Source organism: Alligator mississippiensis, chromosome 4 (assembly GCF_030867095.1).
Source record: "Alligator mississippiensis isolate rAllMis1 chromosome 4, rAllMis1, whole genome shotgun sequence".
NCBI lineage: Eukaryota > Metazoa > Chordata > Crocodylia > Alligatoridae > Alligator > Alligator mississippiensis.
This window is the reverse complement of record NC_081827.1, coordinates 208,449,070-208,470,958: the sequence shown is the minus strand read 5'-3', so window position 1 is coordinate 208,470,958 and position 21,889 is coordinate 208,449,070. Positions and strand designations below refer to the sequence as shown.

General features: G+C 46.7%; 1 long non-coding RNA gene across 1 annotated transcript in view; it reads right to left on the bottom strand.

Moving 5' to 3' along the window:
• The window catches only part of LOC132250389 (uncharacterized), a 38,701-nt gene extending 18,141 nt beyond the window's left edge, over positions 1-20,560 (bottom strand). The window contains exons 1-2 of the long non-coding RNA XR_009462086.1: positions 20,367-20,560; positions 12,126-12,327 (exon numbers count right to left, since the gene is read on the bottom strand). This is a non-coding gene — a long non-coding RNA (uncharacterized LOC132250389). The remainder of the gene's footprint in view (positions 1-12,125; positions 12,328-20,366) is intronic.
• Between the last annotated feature and the right edge of the window lie 1,329 nt (positions 20,561-21,889).

Here is a 21,889-nt window from a genome sequence, read left to right as displayed (position 1 = left end):
TTCTTATTCTACTGTGTAGGCTTTCCATTAAAACAAAAATCACTTTCCCAAAACACCATGAGTAAAATACCTAAGCAACTGGTACTGCATATGGCATGCAATTTGCAGATGGGTCAGATGATGTACATATAGTACAGATGTTTTTATCTGGCAAACAGGTGCTTGATTTGGGATTTGCTGACTAGCCACAATTTTAATGACTTTTCAATGAGAAGTGAAATGGGAAACTGGGGAGTCCTCCACTCATGCTTATCTGGCTATTTTGTTTTTGTTTGCTTGCCAAAAAAATTCAACCTGAGTAGAGTACATCAGCAGTGCCCTTTCCCGGGGTACCTGGCATGTTGAACAGGGAGCAGAAGCCCATAGCCAACTGGCAAAGAACCAGGACAACAAGGTACTGAAGAAAAGCAAATATAATGCCCATCTTTAGAAGAAATTTTGAAAAGCCAGACAATTAATAACCACTCAAGGCTATCTTCAGTGTAGATGATGGCCTTGAGTACCTATCTTGAGTGCAAGATTTTAGAGAAAATCATCAAGATGAAATCTCAAAACATTTAGATTTTGCATGCTGTAAATCAGAGAAGCTGCTCTTATTTATACAAGCTAAGGATTTAGCCCTGAAAAGGCAAATATAAAAAGAAAATAGTTCAGCATCAAAAGTGCTAAGTATTCTTTCCCCCAAATTTGGTAGAATATTTTTAGAAAAATAGTATGGAAGTAGGAAACATAATGTAGCTATATTTCAGAAAGGTAGGGGACATAGTTCCACACGATAAATTATACAATAATTTATGGAATAAGATTTCTGAGACTGTCTCCAATTTTTAAGCCCACCTATAATTATAGGTACAAATAACTGAGGGCACTTCTAACATCTAACTCACAATACAGTAATTAGATGTCTAGAGCTGTCCTGTCAAATCTAATAGCTAGCGAAGCAGCTAACCTAGAGGTGTTGAGAAAAGAACGATAGATATACAGCAGAATTGGATGTGCATAATCATTAGCTAAGAAACTGAGATGAATATTTAAAAATATTCTCTTCTGAGCTCAAAGAATCAAGCCAGATGATGTTTTGGAGCAGAAGAAAGCTGAGTGGGGAAAAAAAAGCTTAAAATTCCATGATTCATTTTTTTTCCAAGCTATACTCAAGCACCTTCCTTTCGAGTTCAAGCTGAGCGGAATTGTCCCCCACCAGCTGCTCCACAGCCCCTCTCCAACACTGCGCACTTCACGGTTACTCAAGACCCCACTGCAGAGCCATAGTGAAGTGGCTCACTCTTAGTTTTGTCCCCAGGCCCTTACCCCAAAAATGGACTGGGAAGTATTCCCTATTTGATCTTACTCCAGAATTGTACCTTATCTTTATCAAGATCCTTTAACTCAATCCTTTATCTGTTTTATGTTCCCACCCACGTTCCTATTTGCTAGTCTGACCTATTTAGCCATTTCTTGGGGCCTTTTCAGATGCTGAAAGATGAAAATGCACAGGGAGGAAGACAGAAAATATATTGGGAAATAACCCTAACTTAGAATTTAAACAGGAAGCAGTTAGAAGAAATTCTCAAATTATCTCCCACAAGGCAGATCAGTGAACAATTACCCAGAAAGCTTGAGATCAGGTAACAGAATTCAGAGCTGCTCATGACTTTAGCTTCTGCTGAAGTGAACTTACATTGCTCTTCTCCCTTTGATGCATGTGTGTATTTGAGCAGTAATGAAAGCTGGACATTTTCAAAGTGAATTAGCATGAAGTTATAAGAGACAAGTACCTCTGTAACTCTGCTAAAGTGGAAGAATTCAGTATCAAATAGACAAAGTGCCTCTATGGGATTATAGTCAGTCTAGTGTTCTGTATATATATAATATTCATCCGTATGGCTGTAAGACTCAAACTACTAGAACAGATGTAGCCAGCCAGAAATCCCTTCTCATTAAGGGCTTCATTTTGCCTTGCCTTCTGAAAGGCAAAATGGGGTGAACATTGGGTGAAAAGGCCAGGTCACAAACACTTTTGTCTCTCACCCTTTCCAGCTACCACCAGATTATCAGGCTAACACAAGGCAAAATAACAAAGCACCTCCTTGCCCCCAAAAAAGAGTGTTGCTAAGCAGTTGGGGCAGAAGCTGAGACTTCCCTGGATGCCCATACTTAGTAATAGGTGCCACAGAGGGCAGTAACACCCTCTCCATATGGTATACCTGCTGAGTGGGCTACCTCTGGTTTCTCTTGAATCATTCTGTCTATGCCTATCCTTAAAGAAAAAATGATGCAGGAAACCTATGCTAAAATTCTATGGTTCTGCACATGGAGCTCAGTTAAGAAGAGCCAGAATGTAGTCCTAAACTCTGTAAAGGTGACTGGAGATAATGGAGCAGGTTGTAATGAATTCTATTCTTTAATTAATGTCTCTGCCTCTCTAAAGGGGGAAGTGTCCTCAGTAATTAGATGTGTATGAGGTATGACTATGCATCCTTCAGTGGTTCCACTGCAGGGAAGCACTGCTGTCATACTATATTCAGGAAGAATTGAATTCCTGGTTACACAAATGTTCCCAGTGTTTATTGTCATATAGAATTTGTGTATATGACTTATCCTCTGTGCTGTTCCTTATACTTATGCCAATACAGAAGTGCTGGGTACCCCCAGTACTCCTCTCAGGAGGTCACCAAAAAAAGCATCCCTACACACACTCAAAAAGCAAGCCCCCATTTTTTACAAGCAGCAAATGAAAAAGTGGGAGTGAGTGGACAGGGCTTGTTTATGACAATCTTGGTCTCACTGTATAGGAATTATAGACATTAGGGCTGTGTGAGGCTTTGGATCTGGGGCCGCTTCGGACGCTTTGGCGTCCAAAGCAGCATGCCCGGAGCAAAGTGCTGGCTCATTCAAGCTGTCCAAAGTGGTTCGGAGCTTCCAAAGTGCTTCGGAAAAGCTTCAGATGCTTCGGATGCCTCAGACGCCGAAAGTGAAAGTTAGAAGAGGGAGGGGGAATGGGAGAGGGAGGGAGAGGGGGGATGGGGGGGGGGGGCGGGAAGACTGACATGTGTAGGTGGCCAGGGAGAAGGATTTCTCTCTGCCTGCCTTTCCAGTGACAGTGTCTGGGGAGGGACCTAGAAACAGCATAAAATCCTCTGTATGGAGGCATGCTGTGTCTTTTGCTAGCTTGTTCCCTCTCTGGAACTGTGTGAGAGAGGTACCCTCAGACTCAGGCATCTCAGCTTGCTTGCTTTACTTAGTAGTTGAACTTGCTCCTTTTTGTTGTTAGAAAGGATTGGATAGGATTTGGCTTAGCTTAGCATAGCTTCACATCTCTTAGTACTATTACTATTCAATTCATTTCTTTCAATTTATATTTGTTCTGTTTTTTTGTTTTTTGCAAACTCTGAAAAAAGAAAGCTATGTTTTCCCTGTCAGCATGATCCATCACTGTGCAGGGAGGCACACAGATTGTACACATACGCGTGCGCGCACACACACACACACACACACACACAATATAAAGAAAAAAAATGAGATATGCATAGGAGGAGAAGACGACAGACAGACAGGCAGCACACAATTTTTACATAGCTCTTAACACCTGAAGCAAACAATCAAAGAAGAGTCCAGCGCACGCATGCAACAGAGGGAATAAAACACACAACATAAAAGGAGTGACACACACAGAGGAAGATTAATATGAAGCGTGCTGGCAGGTGCCAGGTCTTGTGGCAGGGGAGGGAGAGGGGGTAGGGGGAGAGCTACAGCTGTAAGCCCCCCACCCTCCAAACACAGACGCATTCTCTTCCCAAGCAGCCATGACATCAGTGCTGCCAGTGGAAGCAAGGAGGTGGGAGCAGTGTCTGCACCTGACATCCCTGCACCTGCACCACCTCCCCTCAGTCCAGAAGCAGGCACCAGCAGTGGAATCACTGTCTCCTCCACCCCAATGTCAGCTCTCAGTGTGAGCCTCCCACTGCCAAAGGAGAAGCTGGAGCTGGAACCAGGGATGCTGAGCATGCTGGCTCAAGCAATTCTGGGGACTGAGGGGGAATCAGAGTTTGTACTCCACACCCCTCAAATTTCCCCAAGACCCAGGTGTCCTCCAGAAAGCAGCATCTCAGAGGAGGCTGAGGTTGTGGAGGTAAGTGGCTCAGCTGAGGCAGCTCCTCCTGCTGTTGAGCCTAAGCCTGCTGAGGAGTGGGATAAAGCAGGATCAGCAGCCTCAACCCAGAAGCGGGGGAGTAGTGTAGTGTGGGAGTATTTTGAGCTGGCAGATGATCCCAGGTTTGCCAGCACTGCCAAAGGCACATGAGCCGTGGCAAGGATGTGAGACACTTTTCCACCACAGCGATGCTGCTGCATCTGAGGAGGCAGCACCCCCTTGCCTTTCTTCCTGCTCAGCCTGGCACCAGTACAAGTGTGCCGAAAGGGAAGTCCCCTGCTCTCTCCAAAGCCCCCTTCCACCCAAAGCAGAGGCAGGCCACCCTGGATCAGTGGGGGAAAGGTGGACAGAAAGGGGGGCACGTTCCCAATGCGCGCGAGATCACCCAGAGCATTGGGGAGATGCTTGCTGTAGATAGCCAGCCCTTCTTCCTAGTTGAGAGGCCAAGGTTCAGGTATTTTGTAGCACTTCTGGCCCCATCTTAAAAAGTGCCCGCATGCACCACCTTTAGCAGGACGGTGGTGCCCTCCCTGTATGAGGCATGCAGGGAATACTTGAGGGAGGAGCTGTGCAAGGCAGGGCTGCAGGTAGCCTTCCACTTCACCTCTGACATCTGGAGCAGCCGGGGTGGCAATCATGCCTACCTCTCCCTCACAGGTCACTGGTGTGATCAGTCAGGCCATCAGTGGGCTCTACTACAAGCCAAGATGCTGGATGAGTCCCACATAGCAAGAGAGATCATGGGGACCATGAACTGCATGGTGCAGGGGTGGCTCGTTGGGCAGACCGAGCTCACCCATGGGTTCATGGTCACCAACAATGGGGCCAATATGGTGAAGGCTGTCCGTGATGCCAACTTTGTTGGCATCTGTTGAGTGGCAAACAGGCTGCACCTAATAGTGAGGGATACCTTGGAGGGGAGCAGGGCTGCCAGTGACAGTGCTACCACCACTACTGCTACAAGCCAGCTGATTTTGAAATGCAGGAAGGTGGCGGGCTACTTCCACCACAACAGCAAGTGGGGGCAAGATGCTGCGGGAGAAACAGGCAAAGCTGAGTATCCCGCAGCACAAAATCATGCAGGATGTGGAGCCTCAGTAGGACTCCACATACCCGATGCTTGAAAGGTTGGTGGAGAAAAAGAAGGACATCCATGAGATGGCCTTGCTTGGGGAGATTGGTATCAGCACCCCCCTGAACAGAGCTGAGTGGGGTACCATCTCCCAGATCTTGGTGGTCCTCAAGCCCTTCCTCAAGGCCACCGAGACCCTTAGTGCTGGCGATGCCTTCCTCAGCCAGGTGATCCCCCTAGTGAGGGAACTGGATAACCAAATAGAGAAGTTCCAGGGGATCAATGTTCCTGCCTGGGGCAGGCCGCTGTCACCAGACATGCAGGCACTGGTGAGGCAGCTGAAGGAGGTCATCAGGAGATGGCTGGATCCCTTGCTGTCCAGTACGGTCCACATGATGGTGAGCATGTGCAACCTGAGGGTGAAGAGGAGCATGTGCACTGGCAGCACCAAAAACCTCGATCACTGGATGCAGGTACTGGTCAACAAAGTCAGGGAAGCCAAATTACAGAAGTGAGAGGATGTGGAAGAGGGGGATCCACTTTCCTGTGCCAGCACCAGCACCGCCACCAGCACCAGCACCAGCCAGTCTCCTCCATGCCAGCCACTGCCAATGTGGGCCATGGGCATGGCTTCAATGCTGGGGTCCAAACGCACCAGACCCCAGCCTCAGGCAGGTAGCACCAAGGCTTCGGTGGCTACCTATCTCACTGAGGATGTGGCGCTACTGGACTGAGACCCTTTGGCCTACTGGGCAAGCCGCAGCCAGATGTGGCAGGATCTGGCCACGGTTGCCTAGCAACACCTGTCCTGTCCACCAACCAGTGTTCCAAGTGAGAGGATGTTCAGCATTGCTGGGGATGTGGTGACACCCCACCGCACCTCCTTGGATCCTGCTTTGGTGGAGCAGTTGGTGCCCCTAAAGGTGAACCTCCCGCTGCTGCGGTTCCCCAAGCTCCACCTGCAGATGGACTGAATACTATCCTCCTCACTCCATCTGCACAAATTTCCTTTTTTGAGTTTTTTTAAAAGCTGAGTAATGCCCCGCTCTCAGCTGGAGGGGGCACTAACTGCATTACCAGCCAGCAGGGGAAGAACATGTCTCTGCTAAGCTCATTCCCCTGCCAGGACGAACTTGGAGATTTGGGATTGGGTCTATGGGGAAGGAGTAGGCCCCAGGTCCTGGGCATGACCACTAAAACTGCATCCTGCCGGGATAGGGAGGCCTGGTGGGACTGCTGGTGGCGCGGCAGCCCTGTAAATGCCAGGAACAACAATCCCCTGGTGAAAGGCAGGTAGGAGGCACCATAACCTCCAGCTAACGCGCACACACACACAGAGTCCTGGCTGGGAAATGCCCAGACCTGTCACGTCTTTGACAGGCCTGACGCTTGCTGGTTGTAGTGCAGTTGTGAGGCTCCCGGTGAGCTCAGCTTAGCTGCCCAGGATGCCAGCCTTCAGGTTGAAAACCCCTTTGTCAGGCTGAGGAAGTACCTGCAGTTGGTCCTGGATGGAAGGAATAGTAAAGAAGCCAGAGGCTGGCCTGGTCCACAATGCAGGCAAGAAAGCCAGTCAGTGAAAATGGAAATGGAGGCATCAGGGGGTGAGGGACAGGCTGGGGCAGAGGGGAGGGGGGAGAGGGGGATGTAGCAGCGCAGGTAAAAGTGCAGAGGTGCCTGGGGTGTCAGATGTCCGGCAGGTCGCAGCGTGCCAGAACTCCACTGTGTGTATTGAGTCCATGAGTTTCTGTACCTACTACCTAGGAGGCTGATGAAGTGCAGTTCATAGGCCCAGCTTTGAAAAGTGGTTTGCATTGTAATTTGTTCCCTCTAAGGATCAGGCCTGAGACACTGGAGGCAGAGTGTTTTTTGGTGAGAAATGTGCCCCCACAGATAGTTGGGTTTTGTTGTCTTTGATAGATTCTGGTGTGCAGTTTGTGGGGGTACTGGAGATAGTTGGCAGGTTTTGTGTTTTGAGCTGTAGGAAGTTGGCTTCAATTCTGGTGATGAGGTCAGGTGCTTGTTTGAATGTACAAACCACTTTTCAGAGCTGAGCCTATGAACTGCACTTCATCAGCCTCCTAGGTAGTAGGTACAGAAACTCATGGACTCAATATACACAGTGGAGTTCTGGCATGCTGCGACCTGCCGGACATCTGACACCCCAGGTACCTCTGCACTTTTACCTGAGCTGCTACATCCCCTTTACCCCCTACCCCCCACCCCAACCTGTCCCTCACCCCCGATGCCTCCATTTCCATTTTCACTGACTGGCTTTCTTGCCTGCATTGCGGGCCAGGCCAGCCTCTGGCTTCTTTACTATTCCTTCCATCCAGGACCAACTGCAGGTACTTCCTCAGCCTGACAAAGGGGTTTTCAACCCTAAAGCTTCCAAAGATACATTTTTTAAGTACTCCTTTTTTTTTTCATAATACACATATAGACATAAAAACACAAGATAAGCCATCACACACCATGAGTAACATCATATGTCCAACACAACACGACATCTTTACTTCTTACTGCCAATTCCTTTATAAAAAGAAAGTCTCTATGACAGTTCTGTTTGGGTACTTTTGATGCTGCTGCTGCTGCTACTGGTGTTGAGCCAGCTAAGTTATTTTACCTGTTGTCACGTAAAGTGGTGGACCAGGCAAGAGGCTATAGGGGAGGAGGAGGCCTCACTGGGGCACACTGCTGTGTTGTGCAGAGGCCCCAGCACCAGGAAGGGTGCACCTTAACAAACACACAGTGTCACCCACCCACATCAAAAGTTTTGCCTGTTAGCAGCCAGAGGTGCAGGGCCCCAAAGACAGACTCTCCCAGCTAGACATACACACAGCTGGTAGGCTTCATGGCCTTAGCAGGGGCCACCAGCCCTGCAGTTTTCAGCCTGCTGCGCCTTAACACACACAGGGTCATCTATGTCATGAGTTTTGCCTGTCAGCAGCTTGAGGTGCCGTCTCCCCAAGCCCCTACACTGATCTTCTTGAAACTTGGCAGGCTTTGTAGCCTCACCAGGGGCTACCACCCCTGGAGTTTTCACCCCCCTGTGGTGTAACATACACGTGACATGAGTTTTGCTTTCAAGAATTTGGGGTACAGTTTCTCCCAATTCCCTGCACCAACCTTCTTGAAACTTGGCAGACTTCACGCAGGGCTCAGTCCTTGGACCAATACTCTTTAATATCTTCATCAGCAACTTGGACGAGGGAGTGAAATGTACTCTGTCCAAGTTTGCAGATGACACAAAGCTATGGGGAGAAGTGGACACGCCGGAGGGCAGGGAACAGCTGCAAGCAGACCTGGACAGGTTGGACAAGTGGGCAGAAAACAACAAAATGCAGTTCAACAAGGAGAAATGCAAAGTGCTGCACCTAGGGAGGAAAAATGTCCAGCACACCTACTGCCTAGGGAATGACCTGCTGGGTGGCACGGAAGTGGAAAGGAATCTTGGAGTCCTAGTGGACTGCAAGATGAACATGAGTCGGCAGTGTCACAAAGCCATCAGAAAAGCCAATGGCACTTTATCGTGCATCAGCAGATGCATGACGAATAGATCCAAGGAGGTGATACTTTCCCTCTATTGGACTCTGGTCAGACCGCAGTTGGAGTACTGCATGCAATTCTGGCCACCGCACTTCAAGAGGGATGCGGATAACCTGGAGAAGGTCCAGAGAAGGGCCACTCGTATGGTTAAGGGCTTGCAGACCAAGCCCTACAAGGAGAGACTAGAGAAACTGGACCTTTTCAGCCTCCGCAAGAGAAGGTTGAGAGGTGACCTTGTGGCTGCCTATAAGTTCATCACGGGGGCACAGAAGGGAATTGGTGAGGTTTTATTCACCAAGGCGCCCCCGGGGGTTACAAGAAATAATGGCCACAAGCTAGCAGAGAGCAGATTTAGACTGGACATTAGGAAGAACTTCTTCACAGTTAGAGTGGCCAAGGTCTGGAACGGGCTCCCAAGGGAGGTGGTGCTCTCCCCTACCCTGGGGGTCTTCAAGTGGAGGTTAGATGAGCATCTAGCTGGGGTCATCTAGACCCAGCACTCTTTCCTGCCTATGCAGGGGGTTGGACTCGATGATCTATTGAGGTCCCTTCTGACCCTAACATCTATGAATCTATGCTCTCAGCAGAGGCTATCACCCCTGCAAGTTTTACCCAAATCAGAGACAAAACAACAAAGTTATAGATATTTCATTGATCCCCCATTATAGCCAGATCTCCGAGGCGGCTCTGAAGTTTCAGCGCCGCTTTGGCTGGATCAAAGCAGCAAACCAATCTGGAGCTCCGGATTGGATCACTGACATCCAAAGTGGCCAGATCCAACGCTGGATTTAATGCCTACTCGCACAGGCCTAATAGACATACCCATAGTTACCTTCTCATTGAATCTACATCACAAAACTGCCAAGTATGCTTCTTAAAATACACTGCCTCTCCAAGTGCTAAAAGCTGAACAAATGCAGCACCTGGACTTCTTTCTGAATAATACCACAACATCAAAAAAGTTGGAGTACACTTTAACATAAGGAAAAGATAACAACTTGAGCCGGTTAGGAGATTAATGTTTTCTTTTGTTTTCTTGGCTTGCAGATCTCTTTTCTGAAGCCATCTTTTTATGCAATCCCACCCTCTAAGCCAGGGGCCAGCAGCTTTTGGCCCACAAACTATAAGAAAACATAAAACTTTGAAAACTCTTGGCTCTCTGGTGTAGTGCCCGAAGACTGGAAGAAGGCCAATGTGGTGCCTATCTTCAAGAAAGGGAAGAAAGTGGATCCGGCTAACTATAGGCCCATCAGCCTGACTTCTATCCCAGGGAAGATCTTAGAAAAGTTTATTAAGGAGGCCATCCTTAATGGACTGGCCGACGCCAACGTCTTAAGGGATAGCCAGCACGGGTTTGTTGCGGGTAGGTCTTGCTTGACCAATCTCATTTCCTTCTACGACCAGGTGACCTATCACCTGGACAAGGGAGATGAGATTGATGTCATATATCTTGACTTCAAAAAAGCCTTCGATCTGGTGTCCCATGATCGTCTCTTGGAGAAACTGGCCAATTGTCGCCTTGGGTCCCCCACGATCCACTGGCTGGAAAATTGGCTCCGGGGTCGGACCCAGAGGGTAGTAATTGATGGAAGTCACTCATCGTGGTGTCCTGTGACCAGTGGGGTCCCCCAGGGCTCTGTCCTTGGACCCATACTGTTCAACATCTTCATTAACGATGTGGACACTGGAGTCAGAAGCGGACTGGCCAAGTTCACCGATGACACCAAACTTTGGGGCAAAGCATCCACGCCAGAAGACAGGCGGGTGATCCAGGCTGACCTGGACAGGCTCAGCAAGTGGGCAGATGAGAATCTGATGGTGTTCAACGCCGATACATGCAAGGTTCTCCACCTTGGGAAGAAAAACCCGCAGCATCCTTATAGGCTCGGCAGTGCTATGTTGGTTAGCACTATGGAAGAAAGAGACTTGGGGGTCATCATTGACCACAAGATGAACATGAGCCTGCAATGCGATGCTGCGGCTAGTAAAGCGACCAAAACGCTGGCTTGCATCCATAGATGCTTCTCAAGCAAATCCCGGGACGTCATTCTCCCCCTGTACTCGGCCTTAGTGAGGCCGCAGCTGGAGTACTGCGTCCAGTTTTGGGCTCCACAATTCAAAAAGGATGTGGAGAAGCTTGAGAGAGTCCAGAGAAGAGCCACGCGCATGATCAGGAGTCAAGGAAGCAGACCCTACGATGACAGGCTGAGAGCCCTGGGGCTCTTTAGCCTGGAAAAGCGCAGGCTCAGGGGTGATCTGATGGCCACCTACAAGTTTATCAGGGGTGACCACCAGTATCTAGGGGAACGTTTGTTCACCAGAGCGCCCCAAGGGATGACGAGGACGAATGGTCACAAACTACTACAAGATCGTTTCAGGCTGGACATAAGGAAGAATTTCTTTACTGTCCGAGCCCCCAAGGTCTGGAACAGCCTGCCGCCGGAGGTTGTTCAAGCGCCTTCATTGAACACCTTCAAGATGAAACTGGATGCTTATCTTGCTGGGATCCTATGACCCCAGCTGACGTCCTGCCCTTTGGGCGGGGGGCTGGACTCGATGATCTTCCGAGGTCCCTTCCAGCCCTAATGTCTATGAAATCTATGAAATATGAAATAAGAACTGACATTTACTGGGTCAGACCGTAGGTCAATCTTGCCTAGTATTCTGTGTCACACAGTGGCAGAGAGTAGATGCTGAAAGGAAGAGCGAACTGAGTATATCCAGGGTTTTTTCCACCATCCCTCTCTCACTTGCAACCTCCAGCATTTAAGGCCTAGGAACTTATGATTCAGAAGCTGTGCCCCTAACTCTGATCCTCATGGGGCTTCACTGGCTTGTCACTGGAAGGGGGCTTTGTCCACACCAAGGCCAAGGCCACGGTCAGGCAGCAAGGATTTGCACCCATGCTACAATTGGGAGGTGGGGAGAAGCAGCAGAAGGGAAAAGCCATGGCAGCAGCTGAGTTGAATCATCGGCCTGCCTTAAACTTGAGCCAGGATGTTCTGGCCCACAGCTATGAAAATTTGCCAGCCACTGCTCTAAGCCACTGCATCCTTTTAAACAGCATAGCTTGGGTCAAGAATCTTATACTTCTCCACATGCCACATGCCCCCAAATAAGACACTTTGTTTTGGGAAGACCGAATAAAGACAAAATATTATGCCAACCTGTAGCCCCAGAAACTAACACAAGAAGCAAAGGGGAGTTCCCACTTTTATATAGGGGTTAGGGTCACAAACCAATAGGCCAAAGGGAGGGAACAGGTAAAAGGTAAAGAAACATCAACACTGTGGCAACATACACTGATTCTGGTAGGTTTTGGGTATCCCCTACTGTACCTTGATCCTACCCCAATACCTTGTTCATCCTCACTATCTTCATTTCCATCAGGCCATGGATCCCACCCTTCATTTCTTGATTCAGAAGCAACCTCTGGCACCATCCTATTGGATTTATTGTAGGCTGTATTGGTGAAGGTTCTGTTGTGAAGCCTCTGCCAATATCTTGGCTGCTGACGAGCAGGCCTCCCTAGCTTCTTTGTCAGACCAGAGTTTCTGTCCTGTGAACACACATAGGTATCATCAAATTATAGTGTACTACAGATGTTTATCCACCTGGCCTGCTTACCAGCTCATATAACACCTCAGACAATTTCCTGATGATTGTATAAGGGCCATTTCATTTCTTATATAGCTTTTAGCACTGACCCTGCCTCCTGGCTTGGTTCTGTACCCACGCCAAATCTCCCAGCTCATACACCTGTCCGATAACCCTGAGGTCATAGTACTCTTTTTGTCTTTGTGTGGCTGCATCCTGATTACTCTTAACAGCTTGGCTAACTGAGCTTAAGTATCCTGCCATCTTTGTAACATATTTGGATTTATCGTTAAATTTTTCTTATATATTTACTCCAGAGACAACATCAACAAGTAGGTAAATCTTCTATCCAAACAACATTATATATGGTGTATATCCTGTAGATCATTGCATACTGCTCCAGTAGGCCATCATGGCATAAGGGAGTATCTCATCCCACCCTGTCTGATTGTCTTTCATCAGGGAAGACAGCATGTCAACCAAAGTATGGTTGAATTGTTTCACTAATCTATCAGACTGAGTGTGTTACAGTGTAGTGAGGGTTTTGTTGATTTCCAGAAAGTCACATACATGATGAAATAGTTGATATTCAAAATTTGTTCCCTGGTCAGTATGTAGCGATAGAGGTACACCATGGTAGCTCACAAATCTCTCAACAAACGCCTTTGCCACAGTCTAAGCCTCCTGATCAGGAAGAAGATATGGTTTTTCCCACTTGGAAAAATAGTCAGCCATAACTAAAACATACTTGTTTTCACATGGTGTAATGGGCAGGGGATCCAGGATATCCATTGTTATTCTTTCCAAGAGTTGTCCAGCCTGTGTGAAGGGATTACTCTTCAGTCCTTTTTGTGTACCACACACCTTGCATGACTTGCACCAGTCTTTAACAGATTTTCTACAGCCTAACGAGAAATACTGAGGCCGGAGCTTATGATATACCTTTTCCATGCCTAAATGTGCCCTGGTATTGGAATCATGTAGAACTTGCAGAATTTTTGGTATTTCCTTCTCTGGTACCACTATTTGAATAAGCTCTTTAGGCAGATTCTGGAAGTTTTCACATCAGTACTCCTTTTACTACCTGGTACCTCTTTAGGTTCAGATGATGTTGCCCTTCTTCAGGAAACTCCTAACTATTGATTTTCTTCCACCTTTTTTAGTTTTTCAAATGTCAGCATCTTCCTATTGTCTTGTACACCAATCTCCCAATCTTCTGGCTTCTCCTGTATTTGGAGTTGGTTCACCCCTGGCTGTGTCTACTGCTGACAATGGCTTTATTCCTAGTGCTTCAGCTTTACATTCAACTTCCACTATTTGAAGCCTATGGGACAAGACATCAGCATTATGGTGCTGTCTCCCAGGGCAGTACACTACTTGGTAGTCAACCTCAGCCAGCTGTTCTAACCAAAAAAGGGAGGAAGGAGGACCCAGGAAACTATAGGCCAGTTAGTCTTACCTCTTTCCTGGGGAAGCTTTTTGAGAGAATTATCCTGGCAAATGTCCATGGGGGGCCAGCAGGGGAGATTATGCTTAGGGGCAACCAACATGGGTTCATTAGAGGCAGGTCCTGTCAGACCAACCTGGTGGCCTTCTATGACCAGGTCACAAAATCCTTAGATGCAGGTGTAGCAGTGGACGTAGTCTTTCTGGACTTCAGGAAGGCCTTCGACACTGTGTCTCACCCCGTTCTCATTAAAAAACTAGGAGACTGTGGCAACAACACCTACACAGTCAAATGGGTCACTAGTTGGCTGGAGGGCCGCACCCAGAGAGTGGTGGTGGACGGGTCTTATTCGACCTGGAGGGATGTGGGCAGTGGGGTTCCGCAGGGCTCAGTCCTCGGGCCCGCACTGTTCAACATCTTCATCAGCGACTTGGATGAGGGGGTAAAAAGCACCCTGTTCAAATTCGCAGCTGACACTAAGATGTGGGGAGAAGTGGGCATGCTAGAAGGGAGGAATAGACTGCAATCAGACCTGGACAGGTTACAGGGGTGGGCAGATGAGAACAGGATGGGTTTAAACACTGACAAGTGCAAGGTGTACTTCACCTGGGGAGGAAGAACCAGCAGCATACCTACATGCTGGGGAACTCCCTTCTTGTCAGTGCAGAAGCAGAAAGTCTTGGAGTCATTATTGATGCCAAAATGAACATGGGCCGACAGTGTGGGGACACGGTCAGGAAGGCCAACCATACCTTGTCATGCATCCACAGATGCATCTCAAGCAGGTTCAAGGAGGTGATCCTCCCCCTCTATTCAGCACTGGTCAGGCCGCAGTTGGAGTACTGCATCCAGTTCTGGGCGCCGCACTTGAGGAGGGATGTGGACAACAAGGACAGGGTCCAGAGGAGGGCCACTCGCATGATCAGGGGGCAGCAGGGCAGGCCGTACGAGGAGAGGCTACAGGACCTGAACCTGTTCAGCCTCCACAAGAGAAGGCTAAGGGGGGATCTAGTGGCTGTTTACAAACTAGACAGAGGGGACCAGCAGGCACTGGGGGAGTCCCTGTTCCCCTGAGCACTACCAGGAGTGACTAGAAAAAACAGCCACAAGCTGGCAGAGGGTAGATTCAGGCTAGATATCAGGAGGTGCTACTTTACTGTCAGGGCAGCTGGGATCTGGAACCAACTTCCGAGAGAAGTGATGCTGGCTCCTACCCTGGGGGTCTTTAAGAGGAGGCTGGATGAACACCTTGCTGGGTCGCTTGACCCCAGTATTCTTTCCTGCCATGGCAAGGGGTCAGACTTGATGATCTGCTCACGTCCCTTCCGACCCTACCAACTATGAAACTATCTACCCAGATGTCCTTTGGGTTGTTGGAAATTGTGTAGCCACCAGAGTGACCTGTGCTCTGTTCTTGATGTGAAGCATCTCCCCAGGATGAACTGCTGAAAATGTTTGGTGAGGGTTACCACAGCAAACAATTCCTTTCTTACAGTTGCATATGTAGCCCAGGTAACTTGGGTATATACTCCCCTTCTCCAATTGAAGGGAATTGTTAGCTGGCAGGTGTGCTGTGGGTGAACTGCAGACTGCTGAGTTTCCCTCTGTCCCTATAGAACCAGGCCAGGACAGTCAGGGGACTTAACTTTATACAAATGTATTTACATTAAGTTATCACAAGGAAAAGAAACATGGATATAAACGTATGTACTATATATATATGTATATATATATATATATATATATATATATAGGATATCTAAACAAATAACATAAACAATACCCACTGGGTAAATGCTATAAAACCTTACACCAGTGCTACAGATACAGGTAAGTATCTGATCTGAAACAGATAAACCCCCAAATAAACAGATAAACCCCACTGCATAAACTCAAAAAGACCCTTCTTGGTGCAGAAAGCTGTCTTAGCTCTGTCCTGTGAGTGCACTTCCACCTGCCAGTACCCATTAGCTGGATCCAAGGTGGAGAACCATTGAGCTTTAGCCAGAAAGTCTAGTGTCATGAATTCAGAGTAATCGGTAGGCATCCTTAACAGTAACAACATTCAGTCTATGATAATCCACATGGACCCACACACCTCCCCCTTTCTTCTGTAGCAACACCAGAGGGGCAGCCCATGGGCTGACAGAGGGCCTGGTGAAGCCTCTTTCCTCCCTGTCTTGCAGCTACTGATCAAACTCCTGCTGGAAATAGATGGGTACTCTTCTAGGCTCCTGTTTCATCTGTTTCATAGGTTTAGCATTGCCAGTATTAATCCACTGCTTTGTTAAGCCTGTATGCCTTAAGTCATGGTCACCAAGGCTGAATACATCTGCATACTCCAATAGGACTTCTTGCACAGCCTTCGCTTGCTCAGACTCCAGGCCATGGTGACTTGACTTGAATTCATGTTTCAGTTTTCCTGCATTCCATTGAAGGTTATCGCCTGACTAAGGTTTTAGCACTTATCTGAGCTCTGTACTCTTACAGCAACCAACCTCTCTGATCCAGGGCCCTCCTGCAGGACAGCCCAGCCTATCTTAAATGTCCCAGTTATGGTGCTCTGATACATGCTTCTGTTGATGTGTTAGGAACCCACACAAGAATTTCACCCCTGTGGCTCTTACACATTGCAATTCTCACTAGGAATCCCAATTCATCAGTGAACTTAGGTTCAAATAAGCCCTGCTCTTCTTCATGGCACCATCTCTTCAGTTTGCCAGTGATCATTATCTCACTTCTAGGAAGTATTTTTAGATTCTTCTCCACTACCACTTTGCATGCCCTCCCTTGGCCATCTGTGGTATACAATGGGAAACAGCTCCCAGAAAAGGAAGATGAATAACCTGCAAAATTTATAGTGACCTGATCATTTTTGAGGAAGTCAGTGCCTAACAGGGCATCTTGATTGGCATCCTTTGCTACAAGGATTTTACATGGCAGCTATAGGCCTTAGAGGCTGATCACTGTACTCCATTCTCCCAGAATTAGAAGTGCTTCTTTGGCTGCCTTGATCACTAGTTGACAGATTTGAAGGCTTCTTTATGCCTCTTTTGTAGCTTGCTCCCATACCCAGCTACGTACAATGGATACCTGGGCACCCAAATCTAGAAGGAACTAGCAAGGAACTTCTCCCACCTTTCCTCCAGGTAGTATCCCAACCCTGTATCACCAACAATCACACCTCATTCAGTGGACCTCAGTGTCTGCTAGCAGTGGATTAGCCCCTCTCCACTGCCCACCTCAGTTTCCCTGCCATGTTTAATGCCACTGTCTCTAGGCAGTCCCTCCAGAAGTGATCATGGCTACCACAGTGCCAGCATCCATGAGCATTCTCTTGACAACACCCCAACTACTGTGGTCCAGGAGGATATCCCGTTGCACATCTTCTCTGGGACTGGGTTTCCAGAACCTTCTTGAGCTGGTCTAGTTCACCTCAAATCTGTCTCAATGCCTCCATCATTGTTTGCAAGGCTGAAGACTCTAGGGTTGGCATGTGTGCTCCTGACTTTTCCTCCCTGGCATGTACATGCACCCTTGCTGTGGTGCCTTGGATATCTAGGGCGTCCAGTTTTCTCACCACTTCCATCTCAGTGGCTAGCTTTATGGTATCATCCAGGCTATGGGGCTTCCCCCAAGCAAATGTGGACTTACTTCTCCCCACTGAAGGCATTGCTGACAAATTGGTCATGGGCCAGCAGGTCCCATATCTCAGGGCTGACTTGTGTGAAGGACTTTACAGCTAATCATCCTGGGGCAATGCTAAACACTTGCACTGGTTCTACTGAAGTCTTCTTATGAGTAAAGAAAGCTGCTTGGTCCCAGTCTGGACCCACACCTGGTTCCAAAGCATTCCTGAGAGCCCCTATCAGGTGTTTATAATCCTGTTTGGCTTCACTGCTGAGCCCATGTTAGACTTCCCTGGCCTCTTATGTGAGCAACAGACTCAGGGATTTTAGCTTAGTATCCTCATTCCACCCATTTAACTCAGCTGCCATTTCATATTGCTCATGCCAATCTCCCCATTCTTGTTGCTTCCCACTATAGGGTGTTGGATTGAATATAGATCTTAAGGCACTAGATGGGGTGTGTGTCTTTTCCCCTCCCAAAAGGGTACCCCCTTCTCTATGGTACTCATTTTCCCTGATCAAATGCCCAACACAATAAATAAAATCTATACACTAACTGCAGCAGTTTGCCCAGTGCCTTCTGGTTTGGCCCACCAACCCTATTTACCTCACTTGGGAAATAAGCCCCCTCAGAATCCCACCACTTCCACCAATTTTATGCCAACCCTGAAGCCCCAGAAATGGGCACAAGAAGGGGGAGTTCCCACTTTTATACTGAAAATCATAGGGGTTAGGGTCACAAGTCAATGGACCAAAGATAAAAGGTAAAAAAACCCATCAACACTGTGGTAACGTATACTCAGCACTTTAATTTCCACCCCCACACACACTTCTGGAGGCGTCCCCAAGCAAGCCTTTAGTCCCTAGAGTACTTCAACAGCAGCCTTCAGCTGCCCCCATGTCTGAGTCCAGGCCCTTCAGTCCACAGTCCTGGCTGACTGAGCAAATAAGATCTCCAGCTCCACTGTGCACTCCTCTGTGTACGGCTCCCCATGCACACCTCTCTCACTTCCCTGTACCCTAACCTCAAGCTTCCTCTTTCTTTTTCCCTTGCCCCCACCCCCTGGGTGTTTCTAGGAGTTGTAGTCCAAATTAACAGTCAGCACAGCTCTGCTGACTTCCCTCTGGATCCTCCTACTATTACATATATTACATTCACATTTCAGTCTTTTTTTCAGGGTCTTCCCTGCCAAGGCATGGACTCACCCTGGGCTGAACTCTCAGTTGACATGGAACAGAAGCAGAATTGCATCTTCAGTATCCCATCTTCAGACAACAGAAGGTTTACCTTTCATGCAGACACTATCAATTTGGCACCCATAGAATAGAGGCTATTTGGCAGTGGCTGTGAGAGGGTTAAATCCTCTGCTGGCCAAGCAGCAGGGAGGAGGGGAGTGATGCTGATGATGGACTCTGTCCCTGCTCCATGCATCCAGAAGTTTTGATCCAGGGTGAATGGATGCTGAGCATAACCCCCTGCTCCATTCTGGTGTTGAAATCAGTTTTCCTGTTCAAGATATGCTCCCCAATTTTGGATGGCTAATTTTCAGTGAAAAAGCATGTGTGGTATGTGAATAATTATGGTAATTATTTTCAATAACATTCATACTGGTGGATAGGGAATGGCCAGCAAGTATATCTACTTGGGACAAAAAGTTATCATGTGAATTTAATGCACTATTTTCTCAACAGGGCCACAAAATTCAGCAGAGGGATTTACACGGGGGTCAGCAACTTATTGCCCACAGAGCCACTGATACAGCCTGTGGAATGTGGGGTTCAGTGGCAATTGGCAGCGGTGAGTTTCAGCAGTGCCTACCGCAGGCAAGAGAGCAGCTTGGCGCAGAGGATGAGGGTCACCCTCCAGGCCTGGAAGCCATGAGTTGCAGGGGAAAAGGATTCCCACAGGGGAGGGGGAGTCCCCCCTGGTTAGTTAAGGGCTCCTGAAAGCGGAGGTCCCACTGGGAGGGCCCCCCTTAAGTTACCAGCTTCCTTGAAGGATTTGGGAAAAGGCCCAAGGGCACTGGGGTTTCCCCTTGGGATTAAGTTTATCTTTGAGGTTCTTGTGCCGTAAGTGGTCTGATGTCATGCCTTATATTTTGTGAACTCTCATGTTTGTAAATTAGCAGATGAGTAGAGTCTTAAATTTATAACTTTGACTAGGGCTCTGCTGGGACCCCCTTTCACTATTATTCATGTGTTATTTATTTGTATTTATTTGTTGCTTATTTATTTTTCACCTATACTTACCTATAGTTTATCTGTTGGTTATCTGTGTTTATGTGGCAGTTTATCAGTTTCAGATCAGATACTTACCGGTATCTGGAGCACTGGTATAAGGTTTTATAGCATTTACCCAGAGGGTATTGTTTAGGTTATTTGTTTGGATATCATATATATATATATATATATATATATATATATATAGTACATATGGGTTTATATATATATATAGTACATATGTTTATATCCATGTTTCTTTTCCTTGTGATCAGTTAATGTAAATCAATTTGTATATAGTTAAGTCCCCTGACTGTCCTGGCCTAATTCTATAGGGACAAAGGGAAACAGAGTGGTTTACAGTTCCCCCACAGCACACCTGCCAGCTAACAATTCCCTTCAATTGGAGAAGGGGAGTATATACCCGAGTATACCTGGGCTACATCTATTATGTAATTTTGTATGGTATTTGATTAACTCACAACCTTGGAATTCACTCTGATTCTAACTCTTTTTAAATGTACTGAGACAAAATCATTGCTGATGTTACCTAGCAAATAGAATGAGATAAGGAAATGATGAAGCAAATGACCCTGCAGCAGTGATTAAGCTAACTTTGCCTTTTGAAAAAAAATATGCTTGTAAGTCACTATTGTTTTTTAATTGTTATTATTATTGACTGTTTAATAGCAGCAAGAGCTTTACCAGAAAGGTAGGTAGGATGTCGCACCACTTCCTCAAGCAAATAGGTTCCTTCCTCTGCATAAGCATTCCAGCACAGAGGTGCTGCATGTCAGCTGAACCGTTCAGATCACCTCTACTCTTTGTAGGGGAAGAAAGCTTCTGACAAAAGAAAGAACATATAAGATACACACAATGGTGAAGACCATAATGGCATCTAAAAGCATTTCCAGTAACACTGACAAATCTTTATTGCATTCTGCATGCTTGTTAATTACATTAATCATGATTTAATATTATTATCTACTAATAATCTTATATTGATATTGGTGTGGATGATATATATTATAGTATCAGAATTCCACATTTGTTTGCATTGCATTTGTTTGAATGAATGGAGTGCATTTTTTCATTATAATTTCAACTGTATTTTCTTCCTATGCTTTGGGTAAAGTCAATCGTATGTTGCCATAAAAGAAATCCATAACTCATACTGTTCTGAGGTCAGCATTTCCTATTTTGGGGAAAGAAAGGTTCACTTAGTACAGCTATAACAGCTGTTACATATTTCTGGTAAAGGAACAGTATATTCAAAGACAGTTTAACCAAAAGGGCATTATGAATGTGAATAATAGTAAATGCAATTTGAATATGAAGATTAATTTACCATCTGTTGTCAAATAGCATTTTCTACCTAATGTTGGAGGAAAGAAGTTTTCTCAAGAAATGGTAACACTATATATGACTAATGTCTTCCTGTATAAGAAGTGCCTCTACTAGTCATCACTATAGAATGACTCCAAGTGAAGTCTATCTGAGTTTGAATGTCATGGAAACCCTCAGCAAAACTCTGACACAGAAAAAGGGATCCATACGGCTGCAAAATACTGGTTTGAAGTGGGGTGTATTGGTAGCATGAGATTACTGTGTACTCCTATATACGCAAAATATTCATAGGGTGAATCAGCAAAGCTGAGGTTTGCACTCCTATCATAAAACTATCCTGCACAAATTGAACTCCACCAGAACTAGAGCATTCTTGCCTATATATCTGCACATACACTAGAAGCTTCTGCTGGCAGGGCTACATCATTCAAGAATCACATCTCTTCATACCTCAACCAGCACAGCTACACCAGCAAAACAGATATAGTCTGTATCTTAATCTTCGTGTGAATTTGTTCTTCAGCTGTAAAATAAAGGATAAAACCTTATCTTTGATTGACTAATCATGCCAGCTTTTCAAAAGGTCATCACTAGATCTGGAAGTTCTTCTCAGGGAGCCTGGCAAATGGTTTCTCAAAAATGTTTCTGTTTTTCAGCAGAATAGTTTTTCAGACTGCTATAAAGCGGCATTATTTTTATTTTTTTATTTTTTTTGAAATTTCAGCCAAAAGTATCCATGATCATTTTTAAGGCATTTCATGAGCGTACACCTTTTTTGACCAGCAACATAAAAGAAAGTATAACGACTATATGAGAGTACAATAGACTTGACTGTTTCCCCCAGAGGACAAATGGGGTGCACGAAGAGTGGTCGTTACTCA